The following is a 22,452-nucleotide window of genomic DNA, read 5'->3' on the forward strand; positions in this document are numbered from 1 at the left end:
GATTTCAAAAATGCTTGGAACATGAATAAAGAAATAAGCAAGGTTTAGTAAATGAAAGGTTTGAAAAGGATTCCAGAATCCACAGTAACATGTAAGTCATTGATTGTCTCTTTGATGCATTCCAGAAGGTTGCCTCGAGTTTCAAGTACATGTGTACAAGTAATCCTTGGGGTGATGTCTGTTTTTTTTTAACTGTTTCTGGACATGTCAAATGCAGCATGGTGATGCCAATGTGTTTGACTAGCAATAGTTTCAAGATTCAACACTGTGCACATTGGCTCAAATTTAAAGAATGCACTAATCACAGCTCAGACAGGGCATGATAATTGTTTGATTAATAAATGTGAAATTCCCAGCTGTCAATGAACAGTCCACATTGCCAACAAAGAATGACTAAGGGCCAGGAATGCAGTCAAGTGGGCCTTTAGTATATTCAAGAATGTTGTTGCAAACACGACTTTAACATTGATGTGCTGGAGATTCAGACAAAATAGTTGTCCATTTATGGAAAATGTTTAGTTTCAGGAATAAAGCACAACTCCATGTAATAACTAAAACTCATTGTTTTTCCATTCCAAGATTATGTGATGCCCTGCTAATCAGGAACTGGCAAAAAAAAAGCCGTTTAAAATGATTTTAAGTATCAGGAATGTTGAGGGTTCATTTAGGTGTGGAATAAAACATACGTGTGCAAGGGAAGGATAAAATTACAAGAAGCAAAATAGTTAATGGGAACCAAAGCAGCAGGTCAGCATGTGAGGAGAAGATAATGGTTTATAGGATGAACAAACAGGGTCAGTCCAGTGACAGCAGAGAAGAAAGGAAACATAAAAATCAAAATGTAAGAGCTGACTATTGGAGTGAAAGTTGGGGATGAGGCTGAGTGTTATCGGGGACTAATAAAGGATATCAAAATGTGTGAAAAGTGTAGTGCACAAGAAAATCCTGAAGGGAAAGACAAATCAGTGAGCTTTAAAAACCGTGTACCTAAATGCACATAGTATTCGGAATAAGGTCGATGAGCTGACGGAACAAATAGAGGCAAATGGGTATGATTTTGTGGGAATCATTGAAACATGGTTACAGGAAGACCATGAATGGGAATTGAATGTGTAAGGATACTCAATATTCTGAAAGGATAGATAGGATGGAACAGGAGGTGAAGTTGCTTTATTAGTTAAAGATGACATAAAGGCTGAATTAAGAAACAACATTGATACTAAGGGCCAAAATGTTGAATTGATCTGAGTGGAAATGAAAATCAAAGCAAAAACTCCTTGCTAGGACTAATGTACAGGCCCCTGAGCAATACTTCCAAAGTGGGGAACTTCCAAAGTTGAGGAAATGACAAAGATGATTGATCAGGGTAGGGCAGTGGATGTTGTCTACATGGACTTCAGTAAGGCCTTTGACAAGGTCCCTCATGGCAGACTGGTGCAGAAGGTGAAGTCACATGGGATCAGAGGTGAGCTGGCAAGGTGGATACAAAACTGGCTTGGTCAAAGAAGACAGGGTAATAGTGGAAGGGTGCATTTCTGAATGGAGGGCTGTGACATGTGGTGTTCCTCAGGGATCAATGCTGGGACCTTTGCTGTTTGTAGTATATATAAATGATTTGGAGGAAAATTTAACTGGATTGATAAGTAAGTTTGCGGACAACACAAAGGTTGGTTGATTTGCTGATAGTGATAAGGACCATCAGAGGATACAGCAGGATATAGATCAGTTGGAGACTTGGGCGGAGGGATGGCAGTTGGAGTACAGTCCAGACAAATGTGAGGTAATGCATTTTGGAAGGTCTATTACAGGTAGGAAATATACAGTAAATGGCAAAATCCTTAAGAGTATTGATAGGCAAAGGGATCTGGGTGTACAGGTACACAGGTCACTGAAAGCGGCAGTACAGGTGGAAAAGGTGGTCAAGAAGGCATACAACATGCTTGCCTTCATCGGCCGGGGTATTGAGTTTAAAAATTGGCAAGTCCAGCTCAAGAGTAAACATGTAACTCATGTTTAAAGATGAATCACTTTGTAAATTTGTGAAAGTCATCGAAGAAGAGACTCCATCAGTTTGACGTCTGCAGGAATCTATTTTTGAGGAGGAATTATGGCATGTATATATCATTATGAAAGCACCAGGTCATTTTAAGGATTGATCAGTCAAGATTACAGGTATTTAAATGTCCTTTCTCGTGTGTTTATATTGATCAACAAATTCTGCCATTGTTTCTTCTTCCTCATTCTTTTTCTGTTGGTTTCTTCCATTTTACTTGGGGTCACCATAATACTGGTTGATCATCCTTCTTCATCTCCTGTCAGTCATCCATTCACCTTCCAATTCTGCTGTACTTACGTCTCCTGCCAACATATCTTTACATCTAGTCTTAAGTCTTCTTGTCCTACCCTCTTCTCCCACCATACTGCCTGGGTTTACAAAATCCTACTAACTGTTCTGGGCTGAGACAATGCACACCGCTTTAACTGTTATTATGCCTCTCTCCAAGCACACTGTACGTGCCTGTAAAGACTTGATTACATGTAAAGACTCACATTCCAGCCATTCTTCACATTCTAACTGTAATTATCTTGCAATTGTGTCTTTGCATATATATGCCATGATTGTGGACTAACCTCCACTCATCTGATGAAGGAGCAGTGCTCCAAAATCTCATGATTCCAAATAATCCTGTTGGACTTTAACCTGGTGTTGTGAAACTGTACTCACCCCAGTCCAACACCAGAATCTCACATCAGCAGTCCCTTCTTCAACACACCCACCACCAATTTTCTACTTTCTCTCCATTACAGATGACTGTACTATTTCAATCACTTCTTGGCTACTTTCTTCAATGCTCCCAGTCTTCACTGACCCTTTGATGTGCTGGTTTCTGAATTCGTCCTTCCTAATTACTCCACTCGTCCATTGCAGCATCAGCATCTGATCAGTATCACTCTTTATTCCTCTCTGAACTTGCCCAAGTTTCTGCATTATATAACAAGACACATCGCACAACCTGCCTTGTAGCTTCCTTTCAGCGATAGTTCTCTATCACATAACATTCCACTATACTTCTCCCAATTTCTCCAACCAGAGCTAGTCCTTTGTTTAATTTCCAATTCCATACTTTCATCTTCTGCCACCACTGATCCCTGTCCTTGAAACTACTCACTTTTTCCACATCTTTGCCAATTAATTTTTATACCCAGAGTCTGATCCTCTGTCTTAGGTTCAAACAGGAAGCCCATAAATTGGTTAATTGGTCTACTGATCTTCATACCCCTACCTCCCAGTGCTTTCCTTCAATTTTTCAGATCATGGTCATGTTCTCATTATCTCAATGACATAGTTCAATGTAATCTGCAAATATCATTAACCATGGCACTGTTTGGCTCAATGTTCAGTTAGAATAAGCATGACAATCAGGAAAAGGAAGAGAGTTAGTGCTGATCCTTGATGCACTCCAACTTTGGCTTCAAAACTCTCACTTCTTGTCTTGCACTCCTTGTCTAGTAATAGTGGTACAAATTTCTCAGGAATACTATGAATTCCAGTACATCTCTAGATTTCCTCCATAAGCACTCAGTCATAAATCTTACATAGATTGATGAATACAATCTTCATGCTGCATTGGCCTTGCCAAATTTCTTCCATCACTGGTCTCAAGACAAAAATTTGTAACAACTGTGCTTCTTTCAGGCATGATTCCAAACTATTCTTCATGGATTTCCATTATTTTTCTCAGTTTCTGGTCTACAACCCTGCCCTAAATATTGAAGGTGTGTGAAAGGAATTTATTCCTGAGTACTTCTTGCAATTTGAATGTCACCCTTTCTTTGGAATATTGGTATCAATGTACTTTGCCTTCATGCCTTGGAGTTTTCTCTCATCATAATACAATTGACTGTGTTGTTGAGGATCTGGACACCATACGCACCCAGGCAGGTCAATATATCTGCTGATACCTCATTCAGTCACACTGCTTTGCTGTTTTTTATTTGTTTCTATGTTGTATGTGTTAATAATGTTTTAAAGGCACCCATGACTCATTAAATATTGTGCAAAACACATTATGAGTTCATTGATTACGAACAGGCATAAGTGATCAGATATACAAGGCTAGAAAGCTTGAGATTTTTAAAGTTTTTTTATTAGTCAGGCTTACATTAACACTGCAATGAAGATACTGTGAAATTCCCCTAGTCGCTATAGTCTGGTGCCTATTTGGGTCAATACACCTAACCAGCATGTTTTTCAGAATGTGGGAGGAAAGGAAACCAGAACATCCGGAGGAAACACAGGCAGACATGGGGAGAACACTCAAATTCCACACAGACAGTGACCCAAGCCAGGAATTGAACTTGGGTCCCTGGCGCTGTGAAGCGGCAGTGCCAACCACTGTGCTACCGTGCCTCTCATACATAGCCAGGAGTCTGTGTGTCTGTGTTCTGCTCCAGGATGAAGTGAAACTAAAACTGGATTGCATGACATACTTCCTTAATAATGATGCTATGCTCTCATCCCTTTAAGGAAGGCCAATCCTTGAATAGCAGCTACCCGATTCTATCTTTGCTCTTTGGATTTTTTTTTAGTTCATCAGCCAGTTAAAATATTGGCCCCACATCTCTTTAATTTTATCCTCTTCCACTAAGGTTACTGTGCCTACATTCTTGTTTTTACTTTTATTAACTTATCTCCACCAGTTGCTATTCTGAAGATATATTTCATTCCACTTTCGTATCTTTACTTTCATAAGTTTCTTCTATGGCTAGGTATCTCTCTTTAACAATCATTTTCTTTGCATTCCTAAGTGTATTTTGTATTATTCTTTATCTTCTTTGATTCTTGACTTTTTCCACTCCCACTTAAGAACATAAGAACATAAGAAATAGGAGCAGGAGTAGGCCATCTGGCCCTTCGAGCCTGCCCCGCCATTCAATAAGATCATGGCTGATCTGTCGTGGCTCAGTTCCACTTTCCCGCCCTCTCCCCATAACCCTTAATCCCCTCTCTTATCAAAAACCCATCAACCCGCTTCTTAAAAATATTTAGCGAGGCAGCCTCCACCACTTCAACGGGCAGAGAATTCCAGAGATTCACCACCCTTTGAGTGAAGAAGTTCCTCCTCAACTCCGTTCTGAACCACCCCCCCTTTATCTTGAGGCTGTGCCCCCTAGTCCTACTGTCTTTTTTGAGCGGGAAGAGTCTTTCCACCTCTATCCTATCCATCCCATTCATCATCTTATACGTCTCAATGAGATCTCCCCTCATTCTTCTAAACTCTAACGAGTACAAGCCTAGTTTATTCAGCCTCTCCTCATAGCTCAACCCCCTCAACTCCGGTATCAGCCTAGTAAACCTCCTCTGCACTCCCTCCAAGGCCAAAATATCCTTGCGCAGGTGCGGCGCCCAAAACTGCACACAGTACTCCAGCTGCGGCCTCACCAGTGCCCTATACAGCTGCAGCAAGACCTCCCTACTTTTATATTCAATCCCCCTCGCTATGAAGGCCAGCATCCCATTCGCCTTCCTGACCACCTGCTGCACCTGCAGGCTGGGTTTTTGCGACTCATGCACAAGGACCCCGAGGTCCCTCTGCACCGTCGCCTGCTGCAGTTTTTCGCCACGTAAGTAATAGTCCTTCCTACCATTCTTCCTACCAAAGTGGACCACCTCACACTTGCCAACATTAAATTCCATTTGCCATTTCCTGGCCCATTCGCCCAGCCTATCTAGATCCTTCTGCAGACTCTCCACACCCTCCGCACAATTTGCCTTTCCCCCAATCTTGGTGTCATCAGCAAATTTCGACACCCTACACTCGGTTCCCTCCTCCAGATCATCTATATAAATGGTAAATAGCTGAGGCCCCAGCACCGACCCCTGGGGCACCCCACTAGTCACCAACCGCCAATCTGAATAGCACCCATTGACCCCCACTCTCTGCCTCCTATTTGACAACCAATCCTCTATCCACGCTAACACCCTACCCCCAACTCCATGTCCTCTGACCTTCTGCAGTAACCTCTTGTGAGGTACCTTATCAAACGCCTTCTGAAAATCCAGAAAGACCACATCCACCGGCTCTCCTCTATCCACCGCCCTAGACACATCCTCATAGAACTCCAATAAATTTGTCAGACACGACTTCCCTTTAATGAAACCGTGTTGCGTCTGCCCTATCAAGCAATTCCCTTCAAGATGCCTCGCAATTTCCTCCTTAATGACGGATTCTAACATTTTACCTACCACAGACGTTAAACTAACCGGCCTGTAATTCCCCGCCTTTTGCCTGGCACCCTTCTTAAACAACGGCGTAACATTAGCCGTTTTCCAATCCTCCGGCACTTCCCCGGAATCCAGCGACGTCTGGAAAATAACCACCAAGGCATCCACTATCACCTCCGCCATTTCTTTCAGAACCCTCGGATGCATTCCATCCGGTCCTGGGGACTTGTCCACAATCAGCCCCTCCAGTCTGTTGCGCACCACCTCTCTAGTAACAGTAATGTCATTAAGACCCTCCAGTCCTACCACCTTTCCATCGCTAACACCCGGCAAATTATTCACGTCCTCCTCCGTGAAGACAGAAACAAAAAAGTTATTCAAGACCTTAGCCATATCCCCATCCCCTACCACTAGGTCCCCTTTCTCATCCTCTAAGGGACCAACGTTCACCCTAGCCAGCCTCTTCCTTTTTATATATTTATAAAAACTCTTGCTATCCTTTTTTATATTAAGCGCTAGCCCAGCTTCATAGCTTCTTCTACCCTCCTTTATCAACTTTTTTGTCAATCTTTGTTGACATTTAAACCTCTCCCAATCCTCTTCTCGCCCACTGCTCTTAGCTACTCTAAATTCCTCCGCTTTTAATTTAACACTTTCCTTCACCTCCTTCGTTATCCACGGCTTGCTGTTCCTAATCTCCACCCACAACGATTCCACTTTCTGCTCTTTGGCTCCGATATCATCCCTTGCTACCACCTTGATGCTGTCCTTAATCAGCAGAGCTACGCCACCCCCTCTTTCCTCCTGCCTATCCTTCCTAAACACTTGATAGCCCTGTACATTCATCTCCCAGTCCCTGTCACCTTGCAGCCACGTCTCTGTAATGGCCACCAGATCGTATCCATTTGTGTCGATCTGCGCCACCAGCTCATCCACTTTATTCCGAATGCTTCGTGCATTCAGATAAAGCGCTTTCATCCCAGCCTTCTTCTGGACCCTATTTGCCGTAACGCCACCACTTGGGACATCCTCAGCCTCTTCCCTTACCTGTACCCTATCCTTAACTGTAGACCTCCTAACATCACCTACCCTCGCACCCTCCCCCCCCCTAATTAGTTTAAAGCCCTGTCTACAGTCCTCTTTACTCGATTCGCCAGCACTCTGGTCCCAGCACGATTCAGACCAACCCCATCCCGCCCGAACAAGTCCCACCTACCCCAATACTGGTGCCAATGCCCCATAAATTCGAACCCATTCCTCCCACACCAATCCCTGAGCCACCCATTCACTTCCTTTATCCTGTCAACCCTACGCCCGTCTGCACTCGGTTCAGGCAGTAGCCCAGAGAAGACCACCTTGTCGGTTCTACTTTTTAATTCCATTCCCAGCTTCTCATACTCCCTCCCCAGATCCTCAGTCCGCACTTTGCCTACGTCGCTGGCACCCACATGTACCACCACAACTGGGTTCTCACCCTCCCACTCCAGATTCCTCTGCAGCCCAGCTGCGACATCCTGTACCCGAGCACCAGGCAGACAACACACCCTTCTGTGCACTTTGTCATTGTGACAAAGGACAGTGTCAATACCCTTCACCCCACTATCCCCAATCACTACTACGTTCCTTTTCCCCTTCTCTTTGCCTATGTCCTGCTGCATCACTGTACCGTGTGCAGTTTGCTCACCAACCTCACCTGCCTCGTCCTCTTCCAGAGTGGAAGCAAGAACCTCAAACCTGTTATGCAGATTAAGAGGCTGAGGCCTCCGCTCCTCACCCCCCTTCCTCCTCCCAGCAGCCCCCTTTTGTTCCTGACCCTTAGATTTAGACAGTCTAGAGGGGGTGGATGTCACTTGCACCCCATTGACAATGACACCCTCTCTCCCCCTGATGAGCCTCAGTGTCTGTAGCTCAGAGGCCAGCTCATCCACCTTGAGCTGGAGCTCCTCCAGCAACCTGCACTTACTGCAGACATGGTCTCTGGGAAGGACCCTGGGGTCCACCAGTTCCCACATCATACAGGAACCGCACATCACATGTCCCTCCATTATTCAATATAATTTGTTGTGGGAAAAATTTTTTCCTTGTTTTTTGCTGTAGTAGTTTTGAAAAAAAAATTTTTTTTTTTCCTTGTTCTTTCCACCTGGCCTTTTTACCTTCCAGCCCTTTTTGATATTAAGCCCTAATAGCTCACTCTGCTTCCCTCTCACTCCGCTGCCCGCTCCGACGCTGCCCGCTATCTACACCAGGCCTCCTTTTAAACTTGGCGCTGATTTAAAGCTGATGGGCCACAACTGCCTGATAATCACTCCCTCACAATTCTTAAAGCAGTAAATACAATAAGTAAATGCTTTAAACAGTTCTACAAAGAACAAAGTGCTTTAAACTTATTTTAAACAGGTTTTTAACAGGTAAAGTCTTAGCTTTCTCTCTGATGCTCCTTCCTTGACTTCTTAACAGTTTATTTCCTTTTACTGCTCTTTCTGAGTTTTCAGTCAACTACCAAGTTTCTTTTTGAGCCTTTCTCTTCTCTGATGATTTTTCAGACATTTCTTCATCAGTTTTATTAATTATTATCCCTGGGGAGTTATCCCCAGGAGCATGGACACAGCACAAGTAAGTAGCCGCTAAGCTAGTGAAAAAAAAACTACTCTTTGTTAAAAGTCCTTGCTTTCAATGATTCAGGAACTCAACATTTATACGGGGTAAGAAGTTGGCAGAATAGCATAAGGACTTTGCTCCATCAACCCACTCACCTTTGATAAAATATTACAGATAGTTGGGAAATGTTTGAGAAGAAGGGGCATATTCACAATGGTGCTCCATTGTCTGACAAGTTGAAAAGGGTACAGGCTAATACTCTTATCAAACCTAGATGGACCCAAGTCCATCAAAAAATTTGAATCATTTGTTTTCCAGATGGAGCAGGAATAAGAGGACCCTGAAATAATTACTAAAACTGTTCAAAAATATCTATCTTCCTGTAAAAAAAAAATTCTAGATAGACGTAAGTTCAATTCTACAAGCCAGAGTGAATGAATCAATAAAGAGCTACCCTAAAAATATTGGCAGAAAGAAATGTGTTTGGAACTCCCACAGGGATCACATAGTCTGTTGAATTTATAGTGATTTAGTCTGCAAACAGCTGCCGCATGAGCAAGATTTAACATTGCAAGCAGCCATTAGTACTGTATGTTAAATGAACAATCAGAAAAAATAATTTAGGTGGGAAAAAGTATTTGTAGTACAGGGGAGATCCTGCTCCAACTCTGCATTGGCCAGCACCCTGTGAACAGAAGTTTGTTTTGCATTTGGTAAAAGATGCAGAAAATGTAGGAATTTGAATCACTTTGCTAAATACCGCAGATTAAACCATGGCAGCCCACCCCTGTAACATGGCAGTGGGTTTGTCCTCCATTGAGAGGAATATTAGTAAGGTGAACAAATTGGAGATCAGCCAATGTAGCAAAGCTATAGAGCCTCCAACAACACTCTATTGTAAGGGTGTTGACACTGGCATAGAAAAGGATGAGATCTTTACCACCCTCAACATAATTTGCAGTTTTGCAAGATTAAAGGTAAAGATTAATACTCCAGCAAAGTGCAACTTATTATCCAGCTGTGTATCATCCAGCCAAATGTTATGGGAACTAGACCTTTATTCAACATCAGGCCCCAGCACCCAGGTAGACAAGCTTATGGCAGACAAAGCATCCACAATGAAGATGTAGTTACCCTTCACTGCACAGAGCAATATCAAGTTTTGCCTCCCCACCGCCCCCACCCACCCACCACAACTCATACACACAACTGTCCCTTTAATTCACAATACATTATTTTCCAGAAATTCCACAATGTGAGGACAACAATGAAAGTCCTAAATATCACAAACCTTTCAGATCACAACTCCACTCAACATCACCTCCATACTGGTGCAATAGACTCTCTTAATCCTGCTTGGAAATTTCTAATGTTCAGAAAATTTAAGTACTAGCATCACCCAGTGTTTATTTATAAAGGTCAATAGGCTAATTTTCCACTTAAGCAACTCATTAGAAATGTAGAAACTAGAAGCAGGAGTAGGCCATTCGGCCCTTCGAGCCTGCTCATTCATTTTGATCATGGCTGATCATCAAAATTCAATATCCTGATCCCTCCCTTCTCCTCATATCCCTGGATTCCTATAGTCCCAAGAACTATATCTAATTTAACTTTTAAATCAGACATCATTTTGGTCTCATCTACATTCTAGGTTGTGAATTCCACAAATTCACCATCCTCCAGGTAAAGGTATTTCTCCTCACCTTAATTCTAAAAAGGTTTACCTTTTAACTTCAAACTATGATCCCTAGTTCTGGACTTTGCTCACTATTGGGAATATTCTTTCTAAATGCCTTGTCTAACTCTATTAGAATTTTGTAAGTTTCCATGAGATCCCCTCACACTTCTGAATTCCTGTGAATTCGACTTGCCTCAATGACAGCTCGGTCATACAAGCATCATCCTGGTAAACCTTTGTTGTATTCCCTCTATAGGAAGGACATCCTTCTTAGTGCAAGGACATCAAAACTGCACATAATACTCCAGGTACAACCTCACCAACACTCTATACAATTGCAGCAAAACGTCCCTGTCCCTATACTCAAATCCTCTCACTATGAAGGCCAATATACCATTTGCCTTCTTTACTGCCTACTGTACTTGAATGCTTACTTTCAGCAACTGATGCATAAGGACTCCGAGGTCTCATTGAGTATCCACCTCTCTTAATTTACACCCTTTCAAATAATAATGTTTTTCTATTATTGCTACCAAAGTGAATAAACTCACGTTTATTCACATTATATGTCTGCCATGCATAAGCCTACACATTCCGCCAGTCCAAATCACACTGAAGCATCTCTGCATCCTCCTCACAGCTCACCCTTCCACCCAACTTGGTAACATCGCCACATTTGGAGATAATACATTCAGTTCCCTCTTCAAATCATTAATGTATAATGTGAACAGTTTGGGGTCCTAGCACAGATTCCTGTGGTACCCCACAAGTCCCATTTATGCCAACTCTTTGCTTTCTATCTGCTAACTAGGTCTTTATCCATCTTAAGACATTACCTGCATGTGCTTTAACTTTACACAGTAGGGCCCCATTTTACCAATTGGAGCCTAAGGGCAGGATCCAGGCATAATACGGATCCGAGCCTGGAATCCTCTTTGCAGCGAACCCATACGCTTCTTGTCAGCTCTGGTCCCATCAACACTGTGGGCACGGCTTAGAGCTGCCGGGACGATTGAAGCTCTGAACTGTGCATGCGCAGTTCGAAAAAAAATCTGAAGCAGTGCACCTGGGCGAGAAAGAAAAAAACAGCAGGGAGCGTGGGGCGGGGAGGAGATGGACTTGGAAGAATCTTGCAAACTGAAAATAATGTAGCATCTTCTTTGTGCTGCCTAATTATCTATGGGAAAGGTAATTGAACTACAGTGTTCTAGTGAGCAATTAGTGACCTGTATAATACAGTTGTGATCTGTAAGTGGATTGTTGATGTCCCTGTAGCCATGAGCCAGGTGCTCAAATGTTGAGACTCATGTGGTGAACTTGGAAGAATTGTCCCTGAGGTGGAACTTGGTTGCAACTAAGATTCAAGATTACTGAATCTGGGAAATCAACTATAGTGAAAAGGAATTTGTATTGGTAACCCTTCTTTCACATTCCATGGCAGTTGTGCCCCTACTTATGAATATGATTTGCATGGGCAATACTGGGTGCAGCTAATTTGCCTCTGGAGCAACATTAGATCCTTTCTTTCATCTTGTTTTCATCTGAATCTTGCACAGAATTAGAGGAATTCCCTTTGGAAGATAATGTCAAAATTATAATCACAGGAACTAAAAACCTGACAGTCAAAAATTTGGGAATATATTTCAAAATATGGATGGGGATATATATTTTGAAATATTTTCCCAAATTTTTGACTGTCAGGTTTTTAGTTTCTGCGATTATAATTTTGACATTATCTTCCAAAGGGAATTCCTCTAATTCTGTACAATGTTCAGATCAAAACAAGATGAAAGAAAGGATCCAAGGCTGCACCAGAAGCAGATTAGCTGCATCCAACATTGCCCATGCAAGTCACATTTATAAGTAGGGGCACATCTGTCATGGAATGTGGGAGAAGAGTTGCCAATACAAACTTCTATTCACTATGGTTGATTTCCCAGATTTAATAATCTCCTTGAATCTTATTTCCAACCAAGTTTTGCCTCAGGGAGAATTCTTCCAAGTTCACCACATGACTCTAAACATTTGAGCACCTGGCTCATGGCTACAGAGACATCAACGATCCAGTTACAGATCACAACTGTATTATGCAGGTCACTAATTGCTCACTAGGACACTGTAGTTTAATTAACTTTCCCATAGATAATTAGGCAGCACAAAGAGGATGCTACATTATTTTCAGTTTGCAAGATTTTCCTAAGCCCATCCTCCCCCCATCCTTCCCCCTCCCCCCTCAACCAGATCTCAATCTGCTGGCAGACGCCAGCAGAAGGCCAGGGAGGTGCTGCAGGCTCTTGAAGGACTGCAGGCCGGAAGGATGGTGGAAGGAGACCAGCAATCGAGGTAGGTTAGGGGAGCGCTCTGCCGAGGAGGGCCTGCCTCCCAGGGGGGTCCGACCGCCGGGGTGAGATCTGCCAGGGTGGTTAGCAGGGAGGTCAGCGAAGGATGGTCGAGGAGGATGGGCTTTGGAGTTTCCCCTGAAGAATAGACGTCTGCTTTGGATTTTTATTCTGCAGGTCACTTACAGCGCAGATCTGGAATGGACCAGAAGACGGTAAAGTGGTGGTAGAGTTGGGTGTGTGGTTCATTGAATCGTCGGGCCGCCCAATTTGGGCGTGGACTGGACCACGCCCGAATCGGGTGTCGGTAAAGCCGCGATCTGCTCGGATTCAGATGCAGATCGCATAAAAGGCCCCACGCTCTACTTTACCAAGATTTTGCACTCGAAAACGGGCGTGAATTTTTGGTAAAATTGGGCTGGTAGTCCGTTATGTGAGATCTTGTTGAAAGCCTTCTGAAAATCTAAATAAATTACATCTACTGGTTCTCCACAGTCAACTCTATTAGTTACATCCTCAAAGAATTCCAATAGATTTATCAAGCATGATTTCCCTTTTGTAAATCCATGCTGACTTCGTCTGATTATACCACTGCCTTCCAAATGCTGAGTTATGAAATCCTTACTAATGGACTTAAGCAACTTCCCCAATACCAATGCTAGGATTACTGGTCTATAGTTCCCTGTTTTCTCTCTACCTCCTTTTTTGAATAGTGGGCTTACATTTGCTACCCTCCAATCTGTAGGCACCAGTCCAGAGTCCATAGAATTTTGGAAAATAATCACCAATTGATCTTCTATTTCTAGGACCACTTCCTTAAGTACTCTGGGTTGAAGATTATAGGACCTGGAGATTTATCCATCTTCAATCCCATCAATTTTCCCAAAAGCATTTCTCTATTAATGCTGATTTGCTTTAGCTCCTCACTAAAATTTGTTTCTCTCAGAACGCCTGGTACATTATTCATGTCTTCCTTTGTGAAGACTGGAGCAAAATATGAATTTAATTCCTTGGCCGTTTCTTTATTCCCTTTTGTGAATTCTCCCGTTTCTGACTAAGGGGCCTACATTAGTTTTTGTCAATCTTTTTCTCTTTACATACCTATAGAAACTTCTTTAGTCATTTTTTATGTTCCTTGCTAGCTTACTTTCATATTCTATTTTTCTCTTCTTAATCACTTGGTCCTTCTTTGCTGAATTTTAAACTGCTTCCAATCCTCAGACCTAATGCTTTTTCTTGCCAAGTTGCATGCTTTTTGAATCTGGTTCTATCTCTAACTTCCCTTGTAAGCCACGATTTGGCCACAATTTCCTTACCACTCTTGCATCACACAGGAATAAACAACTTCTAGGCTTCACCTATTTGTCCTTTACATGCCTGCCATTGCCTGTTCACTGTCTTTCAGAAATGTTTCCCAGTCCATAATGGCTAATTCATGCCTCACACCATCCTAGTTACCTTTATGGGGATTCAGGACCTTGGTCTCAGGATCAGCTACATCACTATCCACCTTGACAGAGAATTCTACCATATAATGGTCACTCATCCCCATGGGTTCTCCCGCAACTAGATTGCCAACTAATCCTTTCTCATTGCACAACAACCAATCCAACATGGCCTGATCCCTTGTTGGTTCCTCAACATATTGCTCCAGAAAAGCATCCTGTATCCACTCCAGAAATTCCTCCTCTATTGCACTGCGTCTAGTTTGATACAGTATAAAACCTTAAGGTGAGCCATTTTAACATTTCTTTTCCCTTTCCTCCTAACTTTTACTCGGTCCTCATCTGGCTCTAGCCCTTGATTTCTCTGCCAATCACTTCCCTTATTCTCCTTACTGTGTTTTCCTCTTGTTCTTAATTCCCCCGCTCCAAACCATTGCAAAGGTTCCCATCCCCTTGCTATATTAGTTTAAACTCTCTCCAACCACTCTACCAAGTACATCCCCACCCCCACTACCCACCCCAGGATATCAGTTCCTATCCTACCCAGGTGTAACCCATCCGGTTTCTACAGGTTCCGCCTCTCCCAGAATCCATCCTGATGCCCTAGGAGTCTGAAACCTTACCCCTCAAACCATCTTTTCAGTCACGTATTCGTCCTATGTATCCTGGCATTTGTGGCACAGGTAATAATCCTGAGAGCACCATCATCACTCAGCTTGCTGCCTAGGTCTATTTACTTTTAGGGACTCATCCCTTTTTTCAGTTATGTTGTTTGTATCAACCTGTACTATGACCACTGCCCTCCTCCTTCAGATTGTCTCTTGTGCCCTGGTTTGTTCTGTTGCTGCAGAACCAACCAGGGTGCAACAGATTTGGCTGTTGCTGTTTTCCCCTGAAAGGTCATTCCTCTCAACAGTGTCCAAAGTGATTTATCTATTTTGCAAGAGAATAGCCACGAGAGATTCCTGCATGCCTGCCTAACTCTCTTTCTCTGCCTAGTGGTCACCCATTCCCTTCCTGCCTGTGGATTCTGAGTCTGCAGTGTGACCACCTCTCTATGCATGTTATCCATGATACCCTTCGCCTTGTGGATGCTCTACAGTGTCCCAGACACCACTCCAGCTCTGAAATGCAGGCTTCCAGGAGCTGCAGCTGGAGACACTTGCTGCAGATATGCTGGCCCAGGCACTGGCCTCCCGCATGGAGCACTTGAGCAGATAACCGCTAAGATCTCTCCTGTCGTGTCTCTCTCTTTTAAATTAAACCTTTGAGAGATGTTTTGTTTCAGATTAAATCATTTTTTTCCTGTTCCTCATTACTACCGGATACAACCTTTACAAGCTATAAACCACAGAAATTACCTTTGAGACTGCAAGTGATAAAATGATTAACAGTTATCTGACTTTTGTACTTGTCAATCGGCCCTTTCCCTTGTGTCCTCTACTACTGCAGCAGATCAAGATCACATCTTGCTTGCCCTCTTCACAGTGCCCTTTTTTTTGATAGAGGAGGAGAGAGGAAAGGAAACACTAATGTATTGTCTTGGGCTTCTTGTCACCAGTTCTCCTTTGCCCACTATACAGCTGTGGTGACTACGCCAATTTCACTCAGAATGCTCCTCAGTGAAGTCTCTCTGCCACCTCTGCTGGATCATTAACATCACAACAACAAAAACTTATTGATTTGCCGTGTTTATTTCCTATACAGAATTTGGACATATTGTAATTATGGTACACAAGAAGAAAATGCTAACAATTACTGGCAAAATACTTTATAATTCCCACACATGATGGTTGTCCCAAGAACAGTAATTATATCAGTTTTGAGTAATCCAATTAACTAAGTTAAAACTAAATTAAGTAGAAAACTTTCCACAATCCTTATTGTACCAACAGGTGCACTCCTGCAGCTGAATATAACCAGTCCATAATTTTTATGAACCAGCTGAGAATGATTACATTCAGACATTCTGCTGCATAGCTTACGTGTTATAGTTTAGTTGAACATGAGCCTCCTCCACTTGGAGCTGAGATACAGCAAGCTATTCATCAGATACAAGAACACAAGCAATAGGAGTAGGTCACCAGGCCCTTCAAGCCTGCCCTGCCATTCAATATGATCATAGCTGATCTATGCCAGCCACAAGTCCATTTGTGACATTTCCCCTTAGCCCTCTATTCCACATATATCAAATATTTATGTACCTCCACTTTAAATACTTCTAATAATCCAACCTCCACTACCATTTGGGGCAGAAAATTCCAGAGATTTATCTCCTGAGAGAAGAAATTTCTACACACACCTCAGTTTTAAATGGCTGGCCCTTTATCTTGTAGTTATGTCCTGTTGTTTGAGACTAGTGAAAACACCTCACTGTCACCCTGTTAAGCCCCGGGATCTTATATGTTTGAATAAGGTCATCCCTCACTCTTCTAAACTCCAAGTATTATCGACCCAGTTTACTTGGTCTCTCTTGATAGGACAACCCACTCATCCCAGGAATTAGCCTGGTGAATCTCCTTTGCACTACCTCCAACGTTACTATAATTAAGGTCAGGGGACCAAAACTCCAAGCAGTATTCCAGGTGAGGGCTGACCAACACCCTGTACAATTGCAACAAAACATTCCTATTTTTAAAAGCCAACTACTGCAGATGCTGGAATCTGAAACCAAAAGAAAAAAATGCTGGAATATCTCAGCAAGTCTGTCAGCACCTGTAAGGAGAGAAAAGAGCTGATGTTTCAAGTCCAGATGACTCTTTATCAAAGCCTATCTTTAAATTCCAATCCCTTTGCAATAAAGGCCAAAAACTGTTTGCTGCCTTAACTACTTGTTGGACTTGCTTGCTGGCTTTGTGATTCATGCACTAAACACCTAGATCCCTCTGGACTTCACTCACGTATAGTCTCTCCATTTAGATAATAATTTATCTTTTGATTCCTTCTACCATAACATAATGCATGACCTCACATTTTTCCACATTAAACTCCATTTGTCAGGTTTTTGCCCATTTACCCAATCTAGTCATATCCCATTGCAGATTCCCATAGCCTCATCACAACCTGCCCTTCCACCTAGATGGTTGCCATAAGGCCATAGGCCTGGAAAATATATCAGCAGACTTCTTAAGATCAGAAGAGAATCAGTAGTACTAGACAGGATGCATAGAATATGTATGGTTCTGTGGGAGACCAATAAACGGCTCGAGGGCTGGATTGACTCTACCTTATCTCCCTCCTGGAGAATGCTTACTTGATACAGTGCACAAATTATAGAGAGTTGCTTTGATCTCCTATGCGAGTCTTCTCAGGATCATCTAGAAAAAGATAGAGTGAGATTGTTGATGAGCAATCTGGAATCAGAGATCAAATCACTTGTCATAGAATCATAATGTGAGAAGTAATGTGAACAAGAATCTCAGCAGCCAATATAAGCACAATTCATTGTTTCTGAGATGGCAATTGATTTGTTCTCACACAAGAAACTCTGGTTCACAATGTTAGACATGGTATACACACTTTCTTAAACCGACTTGTCAGCCAAGCTTTAACGTGAACAATGAGCCAGAGTCAGAGTCACCAATACCCTCCAGAATGGCTCAGAGTCAAAATGGTGTTAAGTAGGAGTGTGTTCTCTGATCATATTTATTTAACATCCTAGCAAAATGGTTATGAAAGAGACACTGATGGATTCAAAAGTGGGATACTGATTACCAAGTGGCAAGTTCCGAATTTTCGATATGCTGATTATTCTGCTCACTAATTTAGTGAAGAACCCACAGGAGTTGATGGGTCACCTTGATCAAATTAACTGGAAATACAGTCACATGATCAATGTTGCCAAGACAACTGTGATAGGGATGGGGATAGGGAATGACTTGCAAGATTCTGATTAACGGTTGAACAGGTTGATGATATCCTCTACTATTTTGGGTCAATCATCACACTAGATGCAAAGCCTAGCAAAGACATTTGGGCTGGATTCAACAAAGATTTTGGTGCTATGGCCTAATTTAAGCAAGTATGAAGTAACCACAACATCTGAATTACAACAAAAATTTGTCTTCTGGAAGTCCATGTGTGGCTAATGCCAATGTATGGCTGTGAAAGCTTATGTATTATAATTTAGTTGAACATGAACCTCCTCCACTATCAAACAGAGTGACAAGATTCAAATAAATGCATTTGAAATGTAAGGACTCAGACAGACATTGGTCGTGATTCACCTGTTTCCTCTCTAAGTGCTCCCACTAGCAGGAAAACAGGAGTGGTTCCTGCTGGTACTGGCCTCCCAGATGAAATTCATCCACCTTTAGCAGGTAAAAATATGCATAAAGTGAGACACGCCGACTAGTCCTTCACCAAGATTGGGCTGCCCTTTTTGCAGTGTGCCTCAACCTCTACATTCAGAGAGAAGCCCTTCACCTCACACGAAAATGATGACCTCCTCATTCTCACCCTCACTGTGGTCCAGGGGAGCATCACTAACCCTTCAAGAAATGTGGGCATCCCCTCCACATCACTAAAATAACAGGTCACCCTCCCCACGCCATGACAGGCATGAAAGTGATGTGACCAGCTTCCCCCCGCTGTCTCCCTCCTCACCACCCCACCACTGCCACCATAACAAGCCTTCTTCAGACAAATATTCCCTCCCCTCAAAACCTCCCCAAACCTTCTGAGGTCACAGTGGTCACAGCTGCAGGCAAATTCAAAAGCAGCTACCTGCTTTCAGCTCCTATTTTGTATCAGCATTGCAGTAATGGGGGATGTTCTTGAGATGCAGTCAAATATGGAGGGAGAGATCAAAGAACAAACCCTTCTGCATGCTGTCTAAAATACATTAGGCTGTCAATCAAAAGAGAGTTAAAAGGACTGGAATGAAATTGAATGGAAACAAAGATTTCCAAAGCAGCTGAAGGGATTTCAAAGATTTTGAGCTTTCTCAAAAAGGGCTGACTGAGTAGCTGTGGAGAAGAGAGCACCACCCCTCCCCCCACCTCCAGTGAAAGTGACTTTGGTCAGCCAGAGGGCTTGAAAGGGGTCTTCTCATATCTGTAGCTTCTTAGAAGAAGTAAGAGGAATCCATTCTGCAGAATGGAGTACTGCTGTGATTTGGAAGCCTGCCAGGTGTCCAGGGGCCATGGAGATTAAAATGATTTCACCAGCTCAAGGTTTTCACAGTTTACAGACATGAATGAAAATTTTGATCAGTGAGATGCCTGAAATCAATATTCCAGGAGTGATCTTCAGGTTTCCCACAGCTGGAAGGGGCAGTCTAGCTTCTTACCACCTATCCCAGGGGCGAGGGTTAATGTTAACCCTTTGCCCCCAGTCTGAAACCACCCCAAGGCCCTTGGGAGTCCCTCCCTCTGCAGCCTGGCAGTGCCAAAGGGGCACATGGACACTGCACTTACCTCTTTGATCCCTTTGGGGTCCAACATGCCAGGACTATGCTGGTCATGACCAGCACCAAAGCCCACCCAATGCAGTTCCCACTGGAGAGGTGGGAGAATAGCAGAGGGCATTGAATCAGGCTTCAAGTCTGCTAATGACATTTAATGTCACTGGCATAATCATCAGGTTCCACCTGCTCAGATCAGGAAATGACGGGTGAATTGGAAATTTTTGATGCTCAGTGGCAAACCCATTTTAGCCCTGACATCCTGTTCAGCAGGCCATCAGGATTCCCACTTGTGGTGAACGGGGCAAGTAAATCCCCCCCAAGTCAACCAAATGGACAATTTAATGAGTGTTTGAGAAAGCTGATGTTAAGAGGAACTCGTCTGAGGAACTGATAACAAGGAATCTCAAATATTTTGGACAATTTGGAAGGAGGAGTGGAGGCATAGATTATTTTCTAAATGGGGAAATGCTTAGGAAATCAGAAGAACAAAAGGACTTGGAAGTCCTTATTCAAGATTCTCCTAAGGTAAATGTGTAGGTTCAGTTGGCAGTTAGGAAGGCAAATGCAATGTTAGCATTCATCTCGAGAGGCTAGAATACAAAAGCAGGGTTGTACTTCTGAGGCTATATAAGACTCTGGTCAAACCCATTTGAAGTATTGTGAGTAGTTTTGGCCCCGTATCTAAGAAAGATTATGCTGGCCTTGGAAAGAGTCCAGAGGAGGTTCACAAGAATAATCGCTGGAATGAAGAGCTTGTCTTATGAGGAACAGTTGAAGACTCTGGGTCTGTACTCATTAGAGTTTAGAAGGATGAGGGGGGATTTTATTGAAATTTAAGGATACTGCGAAGCCTGGATAGAGTGGACATGGAGAGGATGTTTCTACTAGTAGGAAAAAATGGAACAGAGGGTACAGGGACGATCCTTTAAAACAGAGATGAGGAGAAATTTCTTCAGCCAAAAAGTGGTTAATTTGTGGAACTCATGTCCACAGAAGGTTGTGGAGGGCAGGTCATTGAGCATCTTTAAAACAGAGATAGATAGTTTCTTTATTAATAAGGGGATCAGAGGTGATGGGGAAAAGGCAGGAGAATGGGGATGAGAAAAATATCAGCCATGATTGAATGGCGGATCAGACTTGATGGGCTAATTGGCTTAATTCTACTCCTATGTCTTATGGTCTTATGTGAATGTGAACAGACGGGAAAAGTTTGGAAAAATACATATTGCAAAGCAAAACACTTGGAAAATATACACACGAAAGACCTAAGATGGAATGGGTGGATATCATCAGAATGTGGACCGTGCTCTCCATGGGACAAGCAGTGAAGCAAGCAGTGGAGAAAGATTGTTCATAATGCAGCCAACCAACAGAACAAGGACAGATGAATGACAGACAAAATAGACAGATAGTTATTAGGAAATTTATATAAATGGAAATTGCATTCTGTCCAACTATTTTTATGGGTTAGTTGCTATAAATCATGTTCCTTACAGATGCACATAGTAGAAAAATGAGTACCTAGAATTAATGAGTAAAATATTTATGCATCAGAATATAAAAATGCAAAAAACAGAACCACTGTGTAGCATTCAGTTCATTTTTGTAAATATTGGCTCAGAAATTGCTGGAAGAATTATGATGACTTCATGGCATCCACCATAAATAGTGCATAAAAAACAGTGATGTGCCAACAGAGATAGGACATGAATTGTGAATTACCAAAAATTGCTGAACAACTGACACGACTTCACCATTAGCCTCATAAATACAAGAGATTGCAATGCACCTCTCTATGAGTTTCAAGATTTGCTAGATTAAATTCAAACAGAACCTGATATAGGCACTTAGGGCTGGTTTTCATATCATATGGATGCTGGTAAGGAGGTTAATACTGCTCTGTAGCTATCCACCATCATGTCCTGCTGACTTGAAGCTAGCATTGCACGGAGACCCATGCTTTAGCTGGTGTTCTGTTTTAACTTCAAACTAACTTGACATTAACCAACATGAAGGAACCCACACCAGCACTATTTAAGGGAATTATCAACCAATTACAAGTTTGTCACTGGTTCATTTCATCTGCTTGATGCTACAATTTTACACATTTTTAGTGTCTTTCATTCTTGTCTCAAGTTTCAAATGTTGAGGCAGAGTGTACCAGATGATGAAATACTTCTTTTGCTCCATTCAGAGTTCTGAACACTAGCTGGACTTTTTTGTAATTGGATATGCTAGGAGAATGAGCTGAGTATATTCATAGCAGGGTAAGCTACTAGAAGAGGGAGGGAGAGGGAGGCAAAGGGGAGAAGGGAACACAGCAGGAGGTCATATCTGCTGAGAGAGCAATTCGTCAAGGTACAGCTCCAACATATCTGATGGGATGTTATGGCCTCGCTCAAACAAAATTGGAAATTTCCACCCAAGATCAAGGGAGATTTCCATTGTTGGATCTTCACCCATGCTGATTTCATGGCGGGTGAGATGGTAGAGTTCCAGCCATCCTCCCTGCTCTTATAACCTATGACACGACTGATAAAAGCAAGTGTCCTGTATGCCTTCTTAACTACCCTACTAACCTGTCCTGCCGCCTTCAGGGATCTGTGGACAAGCACTCCAATATTCCTCTAAGCTTCCTAGTGTTCTGCCAGTTATCAAGTATTTTCTTGGATAAATTGAGGCTGATCGGCCTTCTTTGGGTGGACACAAATACCTCTTTGAAGAGCAGGTCTCTATCAGTATCCTGGCCAATGTATATT

This window comes from Carcharhinus amblyrhynchos, chromosome 23, assembly GCF_965287045.1.
Source record: "Carcharhinus amblyrhynchos chromosome 23, sCarAmb.v2.hapA, whole genome shotgun sequence".
Lineage (NCBI taxonomy): Eukaryota > Metazoa > Chordata > Chondrichthyes > Carcharhiniformes > Carcharhinidae > Carcharhinus > Carcharhinus amblyrhynchos.